Here is a 14,390-nt window from a genome sequence, read left to right on the forward strand (position 1 = left end):
TTTCCCCACTTTGTACAATTCTGGAATGATTCGACCCTGTGCCCTTGTCCTTACATTGTGCCCCACTCTCTGAAAATTAACAAGACATGAAGGACTCCAAGGACTCCTCTGTTATCCTGTTTATTTGGCAGTATAAGCAGCCAAGTCATTACAAAATGCTACAACTGGTCAATGGTTTTCTAACTAACGCTGAAGCAGATGTTTTTCATTATCTCTTAAATGTGAGGGTTATTGTTGTGGAATTCATCATTACGTCAATGATGCAGGTTATTCTGGGCTTGGGTCATAAGAGCCGCCAGTTATTAATTCAGACTCTGAGATGTCCACATTTAATCTGCCAGCTTTGCAGTAAATATCTATTTTAAAAGCTGCAGAAGGTATTTTATCAAACTCTAATGGAGTGTGGGTACATTGTTGATATATCTCAAGGTAATTGAATATTGATATTTTAAAAGCTAATTCTATACATATATTGATTTCAAAAATGTAACACTTTTATTCTTACATTGTTACAACTGCCCATATCACATTCACATTTTTACTGTGATTGTTGCAATATGGTTGTGTATCCCATTGAAAACAATGTAAGAAGCAGGTAAAGAGCTGGGCTCATTTTGCTGTGTTTTTGATGTAAGGAATGGATAGGACTATGCAGAAAACACTTCTTTTATAAAACTGAACCCTCCTTTGGGCTTTATTGATTGACCTGTGTAAGGAGCATACTGTAGAGAATTATCATAGCTGAAGTAATGAGAATGAATGGCCTTGTGTGCAGTAACAGAACATACTATAGTGGGAAAATTGCAATGGACAGGCATATATAAAAGGCACAGTAGTGTTTAGCTGGTGTTACTGGAATAGTAATCTGAAGGCCTGGACATTACCAAGGCAATAGGAGTTCAAATCCCACCATAACGCTTGGAAATTGAAGATCAATATTTAAATGTCTGATATCAGCGACAGCAACCCCAAATCTGTTGTTTTGTCTGAGAAATGCAACTGGTTCACTCATATCCTTTCAAACATGAAACCTGGTGGCTTACCCTGTCTGGCTGATGGGCAATTAACAATACCTTGCCAGCAATGCCCACATCCTGAGAATGAATAAAAGAAATGATGATCAGAATCCTTAGGGACACAATCCAGATAAGGGATCCAATCCGGGTAAGGGAGCTGATTATGCAATTTGAAAAATTTGACATGAATCCCAATTGTAAGACTGTATACAGTAAATTATTGTGAGGGAAATGTAACAATGGGCAGATATCTGCAGGAACTGGTGCAGAGGGGGGCATGATGGTTCATCCAGTGGTAACGTAATCCAAACTAATTAATAATTCATTCAGTATTGCTTTCATGATTAATTGTATCTCTCATGCTAGTTATGATCGCCAAGATAAAGCACAAGTTATTGTCTTTATCTGTAATTTCACTAAATTACAATACTGACTACACTTTAAATGTATCTCATTGACTTCTAAGCCCTGGTGTTGTGAAAGATGCAATGCAAGTTTTTTCTTGCTTCTTCCTTTAATTTCAGCAGTATCTTCTGTAGTATAAGGGTCTGGCACTTAAAGGGTTAATGTGGGACTGAGTACAGTACCGCCCACACACTGATGTAAGAGGACACATGACTTGCACCTAGGGGTCAGTGTAGTGTTGGACAGGGCCATGTGTAGAAGCAAGCATGGAGACAGCTCCTAGCTTGGACCTTTACTGTATCTATGTATATAGTTTCTAGTAGTTAATAAATACTTGCTGTTGAACTACCTAAGAATATGGATACCTTAATAAGACCTACCAAACTACGCCCAACACCTCACAACATCTTCAAACTAAAAAACCAAAACCAATACTTGAGAGGATGGAAAATTAAAAGATTGTCACCACTTTCTCAAACTCAGTCATTCATATAAATGATTACATTGGCCCTGTTACATTGTTATATTATTCATAAAGAGCCAGGAGCTAATTGTTATGTGGATATACACCCAAGGTGCCAAATTTACTGCTGCACTGCAGTCAGGTGCCAAGTAACAAAGTATCACATCACCTGCCACATTGAGATCTGACAGAAGAACCTCAATAAAGATCCACCATTTTGAGTCTAGAAGTGTGATTATTTTGAACTTCTGAGAGCGAAAAGATATAAAGTGGTGACAGCAAATGTCTATGAGTAAGACTCAAACACTTTGAATGGATTTAATGTTGAATTAAATTGAGGAAAATCAACCCAAACTCATGCCAGAAAGAGAGAGAAAAAAATGGAGTGAATCATGTGAAAACAAAATGGCATGACCACAGCAGTGAATGTACAGCTACAATCCATTATGCACTGGGAATTGATGATGCTGTAGAGGCATTTTAATAAGTGCAGACTGATAGTCAGTAGCTTTCTAAAAAGCGCTAGTGAAGGAGAATTAATCAGCTACATTCTTTGGTTGGCAGGAGAGAAAAGGTTAAATTTGTTTAATAGATGGGAGATGAGTGAGGAGAGCAGTAAAAAGCCAGGCAAAAGTTTTGAAAATTCAGCACACATTTCTAGCCAAAGTCAAATCAACAGATCCACCAATATAAATTTCAAAGCCTGAGGCAGGAACCAGGTGAGCTTGTTGACAATTCCTTAACAAGATTGAAAAATGCAACCAGAAAAATGTAAATTCAGGGAACAGGTGAAAGGCTGATAGACCTTCTTATTTGGAGGTCTGTGCACATTGAAGTAAAAAAAAAAGATCTAATTAGAAAGGAGAAGCTTAGAATATTGCTGGCTGTAGCCACTGCCAGAACAATGAAGCCACAAGTAGACAGACGAAGGCACTGACTTCAGTTAAATCAAGAGAAAGGCAGCAGAGTTGATGCATAGAACCATAGAAAATATAGAAAAGTTATGGTGCAGAAAGAAGCCATTCAGCCCATCTTGTCTGTGCCAGCCAAAAAGAGAAAAAAAGGAACAAGCTGCTCATTTTAATACCACTTTCCAATACCTGGTCCATAGCCTTGCAGATTACAGCACTTCAGATGCAGATCCAGGTATCTTTTAAATGAATTGAGCATTTCAGCCTCACCACCAACTTAGGCAGTGAATTCCAGATGCCCACCACTGTCTGGGTGAAAAAGTTTTTCCTCATGCACCTTCTAACATTTCTACCAATCACCTTTAATTTATGCCCCCTGGTAATTGACCCTTCAGCTAGGGGAAACATGTCTTTCCTGTAAACCCTATCTAGGCCCTTCATAATTTTGTACACCTCAATTAGGTTACCCCTTAGCCTCCTCTAAGGAAAACAACCCTTGCCTATCCAATCTCTCCTCTTGGCTCATGGTGAAATTGCAACAAAGGAATGCACAGCAGATAGAGAAAAAGATGTGCAGGGGCTGTAGACAATCACATGAGTTCACAGACAGAAGAAAATGTCCCACATATGGATCAAACTGCTGGACTTGTAGAAGGCCCAATCACTAGGAAAAATGTGCAGATCAAAGAAAGAAGATGGTTGTAGTAATTGAAGTTATAATCTTTCCTACTGCCTTTAGGGGGCATGTGATTGTTCTGATGAATGAGCTCTAAATGCAGGTATTCCGAGGGGTGGAGCTTTCTAGTTGTGGACCTGGTTCAAGCATATAGCTTCTAAAAGAATTCTGTAATAAAGTTATCTGTTTCAAGTAAGAAACCTGTCCAGTACATCAAGTTCATTACATTTGGCAACAAGGGTAAAATAGCTCTGACACTAAAATAGCTCTGACGCTGCACCTCTCCTCGTGAATTTGAGTACATCACTTCTTAAGGAAAGAAAGTATACTCACCAGTCATACCATTTTTCAGCAGAATCAACACTTAAGACGTGTCCATGGAAGACTGGAGCCAGTACATTGAGTGCCTAGGTTTGCATTTTGTGGCAAATGAAATAACAGCAGAGGAGAAGCAGAAAGCAATTCTTTTACGTGTCTGTGGTTGCAAGACATATAATCTCATCTGCAGTCTGATGGCCCCAAATGTGCCCAATTAGAAATCTTTTAACGAATTGGTAGAGCTTGTGAAGGCGCATTTTCAACTGAAGCCATCAGTAATAATGCAGAGGTTTAAGTTTAACTCCAAAGTAAAGATTTTGGGAGAGTCCATCACAACTTATACAGCAAAGTTGAAGCAGTTGACTGAGCAATGCGACTTCAGAGACATACTCAATGACATGTTGCAGAACCAGTTAGTTTGTGGCATTCACGACGATACAATTCAACGGCTTTAACCTGCAGAAGTTAACATTGATTTGAAGCGCGCCATGGAAATAGTGCTAGTCATGAAAAGTGCTGTGAGGCACTCGCACGCTTTACAGAGTGTGCAACATGACACCATTCTTCAGTTGGGGCGGGAACCCAAAATCCAGAGAGACAACAGCTGCTCAAAAAATGAAAAAGCCTAGTGGAAGCATCTAAGAAGCGACTCTGAAGTTAATCTGTTACAGATGTGGGTGTAACCATGTATCGAACACCTGCAGATTCAGGGCAGCAGAATTCCATTACTGCCACAAAAAAGGGCATGTAGTAAAGCAATTCAGGGTGAAATTGAGACGACTCATCAGACAGCAGACCAAGATGACTGAAGTGCATAATTTAACAGAGCTGAAAGCTGCCGATAATACTGATCTGTATTCCCTATACAATGTCAAAGCAATAAAAACTGAGCCAATAATCGTCACCCTTCAAGTGAATGGGAAGCCTCTGCATGGATGACATTTCACCATAGTGTCAGATCATAAACCATTAATGGGTTTATTCAGTGAGAATAAAGCCACTCCACCAATAGCCTTAGCCAGAAATCAACATTAGGCTTTGTTTTTATCTACGTATGAGTACACCTTTATGCACTGTCCTGGCCTGCATATTGCAATGCAGACGCACTCAGTATTCTTCTGTTATCAGATAGCACTGTACGTGATCCAGTGCCACAAGAGGCTGTGCTTGTGCTGAATTTCTTGGATACTTAACCTGTGTGTATGAAGCAAATAAGGAACTGGACAAACAGGGATCCAATTTTGCTCCATTGCATCTGTGGGAGTGGCCTGGTTGACTCTGGATTAGACTACATATAGATTATGTAGGTCCATTTTTAGGTACCATGTTTTTATTGATCATCGATGCGTATTCTAAGTGGATGGATGTGTATGAAGTTAGATCGCCGACATCGTGTGCAAAGAGTAAAAAGCTGCCCCAATGTTTTAGCGTACATGATCTACCAAAGTCATTGTTTTGGATAACGGCACTGTCTTTACTAGTACAGAATTTCAGAGATTCATGAGTTTAAACAGAATTAAGCATCTAAAACAGCACCATATCATCCTTCAACAAATGGGTTAGCTGAAAGAGCAGTATAAACTTTCAAATCTGGAATAAAGAGGTTGTCCAAAGGTACTTTAGAAACTTGGCTTTCAAGTTTTCTTCTCAATTATCGTATGACGCTTCAAGCAACTATGGATTCAACACCATCTGAGTTACTGATGAAATGCTGTCGATGTACAAGGTTAAGTCTGGTGTTTCCAAACTTAGAGTGGAATGTGCAAAAGAATCAGAGTAGTCAAAAATTGAATCACGATATTCATAGCAAAGCTGGAAGATTTACAGTAGGAGATACAGTTTTTGTGCGGAATTTTGGAAATGGACCTAGTTGGGTTCCTGGAATAATTGCTTCTGAAACTGAGTCCTTGTCATTCCAAGTGGAAGTAGAAGACCAGGTTGTTTGAAAACATGGGATCATCTAAGCAGTAGAGAGACATTCCAGCAACCAGCTATTCCTGTAATTGATGTCGAACCTATAATCCCTGAGGTGACAAATCAATCTAGAATAGACATACCTGGTGTCTCTGTTGAATTGCTTAATCCTGAACTGTCTCTTTCTAAGGATGCACCTGATGCTGCAGTTCCTGATCATGTTGATCCAGTGGGACAATCTCAAATGGTAGACCTGGGCTGCTCTAACCAAATTAGAAAACTAAATCACAGACTTAATTTTTAAACACATGACCTGTGTATCTATGTATATGTTGTGGATTAAAATATTCTTTATAAACAGGAAATGTAAAATAACTAAAGGGGGAGGAAATGTAATGATTGAAGGTGTCACCTTTCCTACTGCCTTTTGGGCTCACGTGATTGTTCTCATGAATGAGCCCTAAGCGTGAGTAATCCAAGGGATGGAGCTTTCTAGTCGTGGACCTGGTTCCAGCATGTAGGTTCTAAAAGAGCTCTGTAATAAAGTTATCTGTTTGAAGTAAAAAACCTGTCTGGTACATCATGTTCATTACAATGGTAAGTGACTTATCAGAGACAGAGCAACAGGGTGAATGAGAAGGAAATGAAACCAAAGCATCCGTACCCTGGAAGATGCCGATGAATTTGAGAATATGATAGACATAGGAACCATACAACTACATGAAATGAATAGATGTGACAGTTCTGAGAAAAGAAATCACACAACCATTTAAATCAAGCAGAGATCGAGAACTAAGCCCGCCATTATAAATCTGAAGCAGGAGATTGATAGTGGAGCGCAGAGTAACATCATCCTGTTCAGAATATACCAGGGGCAGGATTTTGTCCTTGGTGGGGCTGCTCAGCGGGGGCAGATGGGGGTGGGCGGGGGCGGTCGGGAAGCCGACCTCCGCCCACGATCGGTTCTGTAGCACCACCGCCAATTAAGGCCCACCTTGCGTGAATCACAAGCGGCAGCGCTGAGCGCTGTCTGAGTGGGCGAGGGGGAGGAGGGTGAACAGACCTCGTGTACAGTTCACGCATGAGTGAGATAGAGCATGAGATGGGACACGTTTTTAATTCCAAAATTAACTTTTTATTTAATGTTTATTTGCTTTAGGAAATCTCATCCCGCTTGTGGATGAGGTTTCTTAAAAACTGTAAAGGCCACTTGGCCTTTTCGCCTGACCGCCAACTGTAAGGTTGGATGGGCAGCATAGATTTGAATTTCATTAGATTGTTAATGGTCATAATAGGCCTTTTAATTATTGGCGGGCATGCAGCTAACTCTGGTGCGCAGCCGACTCCGGTGCATGCCTGCCGAATGAAATATTGTGCAAGTGAACAATGACATTGGGATGCACACCCGATGTCATCGTGCATCATCTTATGTTCAGGCATGTCGGGCATGTTCCCGCACGCCGAGCATAATATTCTGCCCCACAAGATCTTTCCTGAAAATTTGAAAGAAAATGGTTACCCAAGGAAAGATGGTCTGAACCCAAGCAATGTCATGCTAACATCAATGGGGGAATTGAGATTTGACAGCTAGGAACAACCCAAATCAGAGGGAAACACAAAGGAAAAGATGTTAACTGTATGTTCTACATCACTGAAATAGACGGTCCTGCTATTCTGAGGCTGAGCATTCACAAAATGCTGCAGCGTATCTCAGTAAACCGGGCAATAAACGAGATAGAAGTGAGGGTCGGACATTATATACCCATTGAAAAGCGCCCTCCAAACAGAAGCAAGAAAGTGAATGCCAGGGTCAAAGAGCACTCCAGTTTGGGTAAATTCCATTGTTAGGAGAGATAACATGCAAAGCCATATGGATGGGTTGCAGTCGAATATTGAAATTCTTGAGACCAATATTGGAAGACATGAAGAGTTCTTGACAGAAAAGGAAAGAGAACTAATTTGGAAAGTTCAGGCAGCTAAAGAAGAATTCCAGAAGCTTACAGCACTCCAAGCTGAAAAGTTAGAACTAGAGGATAAATTCACTGACCTGGAAAGACTATAGGATGAGCAGGACATTCCATAGCAAGCTGAAAAGGAGCCAAAGGAACAGAAACTGCAACCTGTACAGTTAGCAGACAAGGCATCCAACCTCAGGTCAAAACTTCAATAGCACATGCTTCAAATAGAAGAACTTGAAAAAAAAAGACTAACAGTGCTGAGTTCTTACTGCACATTAGTGAGCTACAGGTGCAGCTTAACGCTATATTACAGTCGGAAAATGATTTACTGGAGACCAATAACAAACTGCGAGAAATGCTGGAAAGTTTAAAAGAGGAAATACACAATGCAAGAAGCCAAGCAAAGCAAGCACAGCTGGAAGCTGAAAACATGGTGAAAGACAGGTACATAGGGCTATGGAAGAAAAATGTATGCTGTCAAATCATAATGCAGAGCTTGAGGAGAATTACTGTCAGGCCAAATACCAAATGCAGCATGCTGCTTTGGCTCAGAAAAGTCACCACATTGTACCACCTAAGCAATATAGTGAATAATGTTTCTTGAGAAAAGAAAACAAGCTGGAACAGATCTTAAAGGTGTTAAGTTTCATTGTAAAAGTTGATTGTTAATCTTTTAGTTAGATATAATATATATATAAAGTTATTGATTAAGCAATTATATTGACATAGAGGCATTATATTTCTCAAAGAAAGACTAGGAACTAATTATTATGCGGACATACATCCAGGCTGCTGTACTGCAGTCAGGTGCCAAGCAATGGTGTAGCTCTCCACCAGCCACACGGAAAGCTCAAAGAAAGACACTAAATGAAGCTCCAGCATTTTGAGTCTAAAGGTGTGATTATTTTGAATTTCTGAGCACTAGAAGACAAAATAGCTGCCTACAACTAGGAATGACATTTTTATTTCATTTTATACCTTGATGAGCAATACCACAACAAAGGAATCATAACATAAAGCACTTACTCTAATGAAATATAACACAAGCCATTATGAATATTCTCTGCTCTATTGAAGTGGGATTAAATAAGCACTCTACCAAAATGAGGCACAGGCTTCAAACCACTAACTGGTTAATTATATAGATTACAAGAAGGAAAGATATTCAGTATAACATAGCGAGAATATTTATTTCTCTGCACTCCTCGGATTTTGAAATAACAGACACCGCTGGTTTTCTCTCTAAACAAGGGTCCTAAGAAAGAAAAACACTGACTGTATCTTAACCCTTCAAAGTGAACCTGTCTCAAGCTTTGACATATAGACAGCCCTATTTTTGCTGGATGTAAAAATCACAGACAATCATTTATTAAGAGAAAGAGAGAGTGAGAGAGAGGGAGAGAGACTGTTCCTGTCACAGACAACTGCCTCCTTAAGACAGTAAGTTGAGGTAGCTAACAAATTTATCCATGCCATACCCATGGTCTATTTTTTTTCTTTCTCAGAAATGATTTTTAATCTGGCAGTAAAGACATGTTGACCTAGAAGTTGATTCTTGCTTGACTCTGGACACAAAGTTAGCAGCAAAAGAAAAGCATCAATTGATGACAGTACAATAAAAAGTTGATCCTATTACATCAGCAGGATGTGACCAGTAAGCTGGGGAGCTCTACAAGCTAGGGTGGCAGACATGCAGGAGATGAAGTTTGGCTGGCTCAAGAGCAACTGGAGGTGATGTTGGGAACGTTATGGCACAGTCAATGGTAAATGCTGAGTTGTTCAAATCCCAGATGGAAACTTGAGACAACTGCCACAACTATTTTTGCAATTTGTATGTTCCAAGATGTGGGCTTTAAATTAAGTAGTAATAAGACCACTGAGTCTTATAGGTTTTTACAAAACTAGATTAAACATTTACTAATAAGAGAAATCATTTTAAGCGCATACATATGTCTACAAATCATGACTATAATAATTTCTAAATCCCCTAATTAATCTGACTCCCAGTTACATCTCCATTAAGGCACATGAAAAGACCCAGGCAAAGAAACATGATACCCTGAACAATCCAATTCAAAATGAGTTTTCTTACTTTTAGTTCGTTGTAGATAGTAACTTGAGGCTTAGATGCTGAAGGCATTTCACACTTGTTAGATTTAAAAATGCCCACCTTTACATACAGCTTTCCCTCTTTTATATGTATTTTCTCTTTTGAATGCAAATTTCCATTGTTTCTCTATAGGCAGAACTTTTCCATCGAAGTTGGGGGCGGGGCCCACTCGCCGACGTGAAAATGATGCGGGATGACATTGGAGGGAACCCCCAACGTCATCCCGCCCCATTTAAATATTCAGGAAGGCGGGGGGACAGTGCGATCAGCTGTCCTTCTGCCGACCTTTCAATGAGGGTAGTTAAAGACCCTGTCCATCCAACTTTAAGGTTGGTGGGCAGGCCAGGAGCCCCATCACGCTTCTGAAAAAACATGAAATCTCACCCACTGGCAGGATGAGGTTTCATGTCGGTTTTAAAAAGCTTTAATAAAGTTTCTGTGATATTTATTAACATGTCCCATCTCGTGTGACATTGTCACATGAGGGGGACATGTTAATAATATTTTTACTTTTCTATTTTTAAACTTTCAAAAACTTTCAATGCTCTCCCTGAGGCATCACTTAGTCTCAGGGAGATGTGTGCGAAAAAGCGCATTCTGGCAGTTGGGGAATCCCCCTCCGCCCGCACAGGGAGCGCATAGCGCTTCCCGTCGGGCAGCCTGCTGGGCGGGCCTTAATTGGCCTGCCCACTCAAAATGGCAGCCGGGCCCGTTTTGGCAGCGGCAATCAGCTGCCCACCCGCCGCCGAGCCGGTGGGGCCACCTGCCCTCAAGGGCAAAATTCTGCCCTATGTCTTTGGACTTTACTCCCCTGATCATAAAAATTATCATAATACCAAACTTACCAGTAATCTTTGGGAAAAATAAACACATTGGGAAGAATTTTCCGCCCATTGTGGGGGGGGAAGTGCAGGAGCGGGCTCGTGCAGGCGTGCCTCTGATCGGCCCCCCCGATTGGGGTCGCACCACCATTTTTTGTGGCCGGGCCAATTAAGGCCCACCCAGCATGACATCCATCAGGAACCGCTATGCGGGTGAGGGGTGAATTCCCTAAGCCAGGAATGCGTTCTTTTGCGCATGCGCGTGAAAGAGCGCACTCATCTCTCTGAGGCTAAACGCTGCCTCAGGGAGATTGGCACCAAATTCAAAAATGGTCAATGCACAAACATAAAATTTCCCTGTCATGTCCCCTCATGTGACACTGTCACCTGAGTTGGCACATGTCCATCACGTATATTCAAACTATTTTAAAAATTTTAAAAACCTTCATGAAATCTCATCCCACCTGTGGATGAGGTTTCATGCCTTTTCTGAAGCCTTAAGTTTGGACGGGCAGGTCCATTAATTGTTTGAATTACGTTTTAAATGGCCTCAATTGGCCGCTGACAGGTCGGTGGGTGCACAGCTGATTCAGCTGCTCCCCCGCCGACCTGAAAATTGAAATGGGGCGGGGTGATGTCAGGAGTTCCACCCGACGTCATCTTGTGTCATTTTACGCATTGGTGAGCGGGCCCCGCCCCCCCCGCTCACCGACCACAATATCCTGGCCACCGTTTCTGAACTTCACCTGCCTATGTGACACGTTCCACCACACTTTTGAAAACAATCTAATCTGGTTTATTTAAAAATGCAAATGTCCTTTTATACCTTACATTGTAAACGTCCCCCATGTTTACCTAATTAACGTTTTGAACCTAGCTTATCTTTTGTTATATCAAATCCTCTAGACCAGCTGCCTTAATTTCAATTAAGTCTCACACACACACAGACACATATAGGCACAGATACCACTATTTTCCAATAAATTTTAATGACATTATTATATCTCCCCGACAGGGAATGACCAGGAAAGATACAAGTAATGGCTGGCAGTGGTTTTAATGAGAAGGTGTACGCCTCCATCTGGCTCCACATTCAAATATTCTTTGGTTGCTCTCTGTTGTTGCATTCAATTTTAGGAAGGGACCTGAAATAGTAATTATACCCCCATTTGCATAGGCAATGGGCCTAGTGCCTAATTTAGGCATTTGATTTTACATTTAAACCAGTCTGGTTTTGAAGGCAAGGGTCTAAAGACAGAGTCCAAAAGCACTCAATAGTCTTAAACAGTATTAACAACCCTATTGAGCAAATGATTTCTAGACTTTCTGGGCATTAGATTTCATGGGGCTTTTCCCTCTTGTCCACTGTAGCATCTGCTGAGGAGCAATGGAAACTCCCATTTTTCCCCAGTTTCTATGACTCTTACACAGAAGTTCTGGCAAACAAGTGGGAGAATTCCACTAGAAATATACCCTTTCTGCATATTCAAAGACTTGCCTTTCAGCCTCTGTTCATTGGCATTTTAAATCTCAGAGATTGAAATAAACTGATAATTTTCTGACTCAGGAAAAAATCTTAAAATTACTGTCCTTGACAAATTAATCATTTTGCCATTCCTTGGCAAGAGGGTGGTACCGCCTCCAACAAATGATCTAATGAGTTTCACATATGCTGCTCATCTGACCCTCCTTATCTCATATTAGATGAATTCATTCCAACTCCAGTATAATTGCAGAGTAAGGGGGAAAATTCCACCAAGTGCAGATTCCCTGGCTCTGATCATACAGTTTCTTCAGAGTTAAATATAAGTTACAACATAACTTAATGTCATCCACTGTTTTTTTTGTTCTTTTTTCTCACTTACCATCATTTTGTATTGGTTTTCATTGCATGCAAAATGTTAATTCTTATCACCCAGCATTGTTGACATTGAATGAGACCTCAGACGGGCTATTAATATACCATTCCTGCTAAATCCTGCCAAGTTGGAGCAACTTTGATCAAAGCAAAGTGAATGAATTCTGTCACCACTTTCAATGCATTTACCATGCTGGAATTGCATAGAATTGATTTTAAGCAAAAAGATTCATGGGCAGGATCTTTATGTCAGCTTACAGGCACAATCGGCGGGCCTGGGAGCGGCTGGGGAATGGACTGTTGACCGCGATCGGCCCCCCCCGATCGCAATTTCATGCTCGCTGGCCAATTAACAGCCACCCAGTGTGAAGCACATACTGAAATGCTCAGTGCTGTGGGAGTAGAGGCAGGAGGAGGGCAGGCGCTGATGTAAGTGCAGGTGCGGGCAAGCACTGAATGAAAGCTTCCTGAAGGCAGAGAGCTGCCTCAGGGAGCTGAAGGCTTTAAAACCAACAAATAAAGTCTGTAGAATTAGGGAAAAAATGTCCAAGCATCACAATCAGTCACCTGAACATATACGTGATAAAAATGCTGTCCATAGGTTTTTTTCTTGTTTAATAATGGACACCTCATCCAGTGTCATGCAAAGTCCACCTGGACAATTCACCTTTCTGCCAACCATAAGGTTAGAAGACCACAAAAAATTGGAGACAATTACAACTTCAATGACCTTACTAGACCTCTTAATTATTGGGGGGTATGTGCTTCCAATTTTCGCGCATGGCTGCTGACTGAAATATCGTGCAAGTGCAGGACGGCATTGAGACGCTCGCCCGACTTCATCGTGCGCGATTTCACTTCCGATCAGGTCGGGCGCGCACCCTCACGCCAACTTCAAAAACCTGCCCTATGTGAAAGTTAATGCACCTTTAAATCACTTCCCTCAAGTTTTCCCAATCTTTTGGTCTCTTCCTATGATCTACCCCTCAAGTTCCCCAGGTTCAATTGGACAGATGGAAGGGAACTGAAAATATTTAAGCAGTGAGGTGACAGGAACAGCAGAGCCAGGAGCACTTCAGGAGAGAGACTCAAGTGCTGACCATCCAGGAGCAAAAATCAGGGAAAAGTGTCACAGGGCAGCAATTATGAATTGGTTGGTGAGCACTGCGGTTTTATTTTTGTTCTTTAAGCTAGGGAAGTATATTAGATTCAGCACTAAGAGTCTGTAACTTCCCTTTAATCATTGAAGCATAGAATCATGGAAATTTACTATGCAGAAGAAGGCCATTTAGACCATCATGTCTGCACCAACTGGTAAGGAGCCATCCAACCTAATTTCACTTTCTGGTTTTTGGCCTATAGGGCAGAACTTTCCTCTGGTTGGGCAGGCACACCCGGGTGTGGCCGCGCAATGGTCCATCACCCGCGATCAGGCCCCGACTGCGATTTCATGCTGGCTGGCCAACTAACGACCAGTCACCATGAATCACATGCTGAAATGCTCACCGCTAACGAAGGGGGAGAGGAGGGCAAGCACCGGAGTCAGCGAATACACCCGGGTGTGCTCAGTGAAAGCTCCCTAAAGGCACAGAGCTGGCTCAGGGAGCTGAAAAGTTTTAACATGAAAAATAAAGAATGAAAAAATAAGGGAAACATATCCCCCTCATATGACTCTGTCACATGAGCAGGAACATGCTAAAAATTAGTTTTAAAAGTTTTTTCTTAAATCACTGGTCGAAACCTCATCCCGCCCCGTGAATGAGGTTTCACAAAAAATGCAAAGGCCCCTTGGCCTATTCGTCTGTCCGCCAACTGAACAGTTGGACGGGCAGTGAAAAATTCCATTTAATTAATTGATTAAGGGCCTCAATAGGCCTCTTAATTGTCAGCAGGTGCACTGCCGCCTCTCGCGCATGCCTGCCGAGTGAAATATCGCAAGA

The sequence above is a fragment of the Carcharodon carcharias genome, chromosome 11 (assembly GCF_017639515.1).
Source record: "Carcharodon carcharias isolate sCarCar2 chromosome 11, sCarCar2.pri, whole genome shotgun sequence".
In the NCBI taxonomy this organism is placed as follows: Eukaryota; Metazoa; Chordata; class Chondrichthyes; order Lamniformes; family Lamnidae; genus Carcharodon; species Carcharodon carcharias.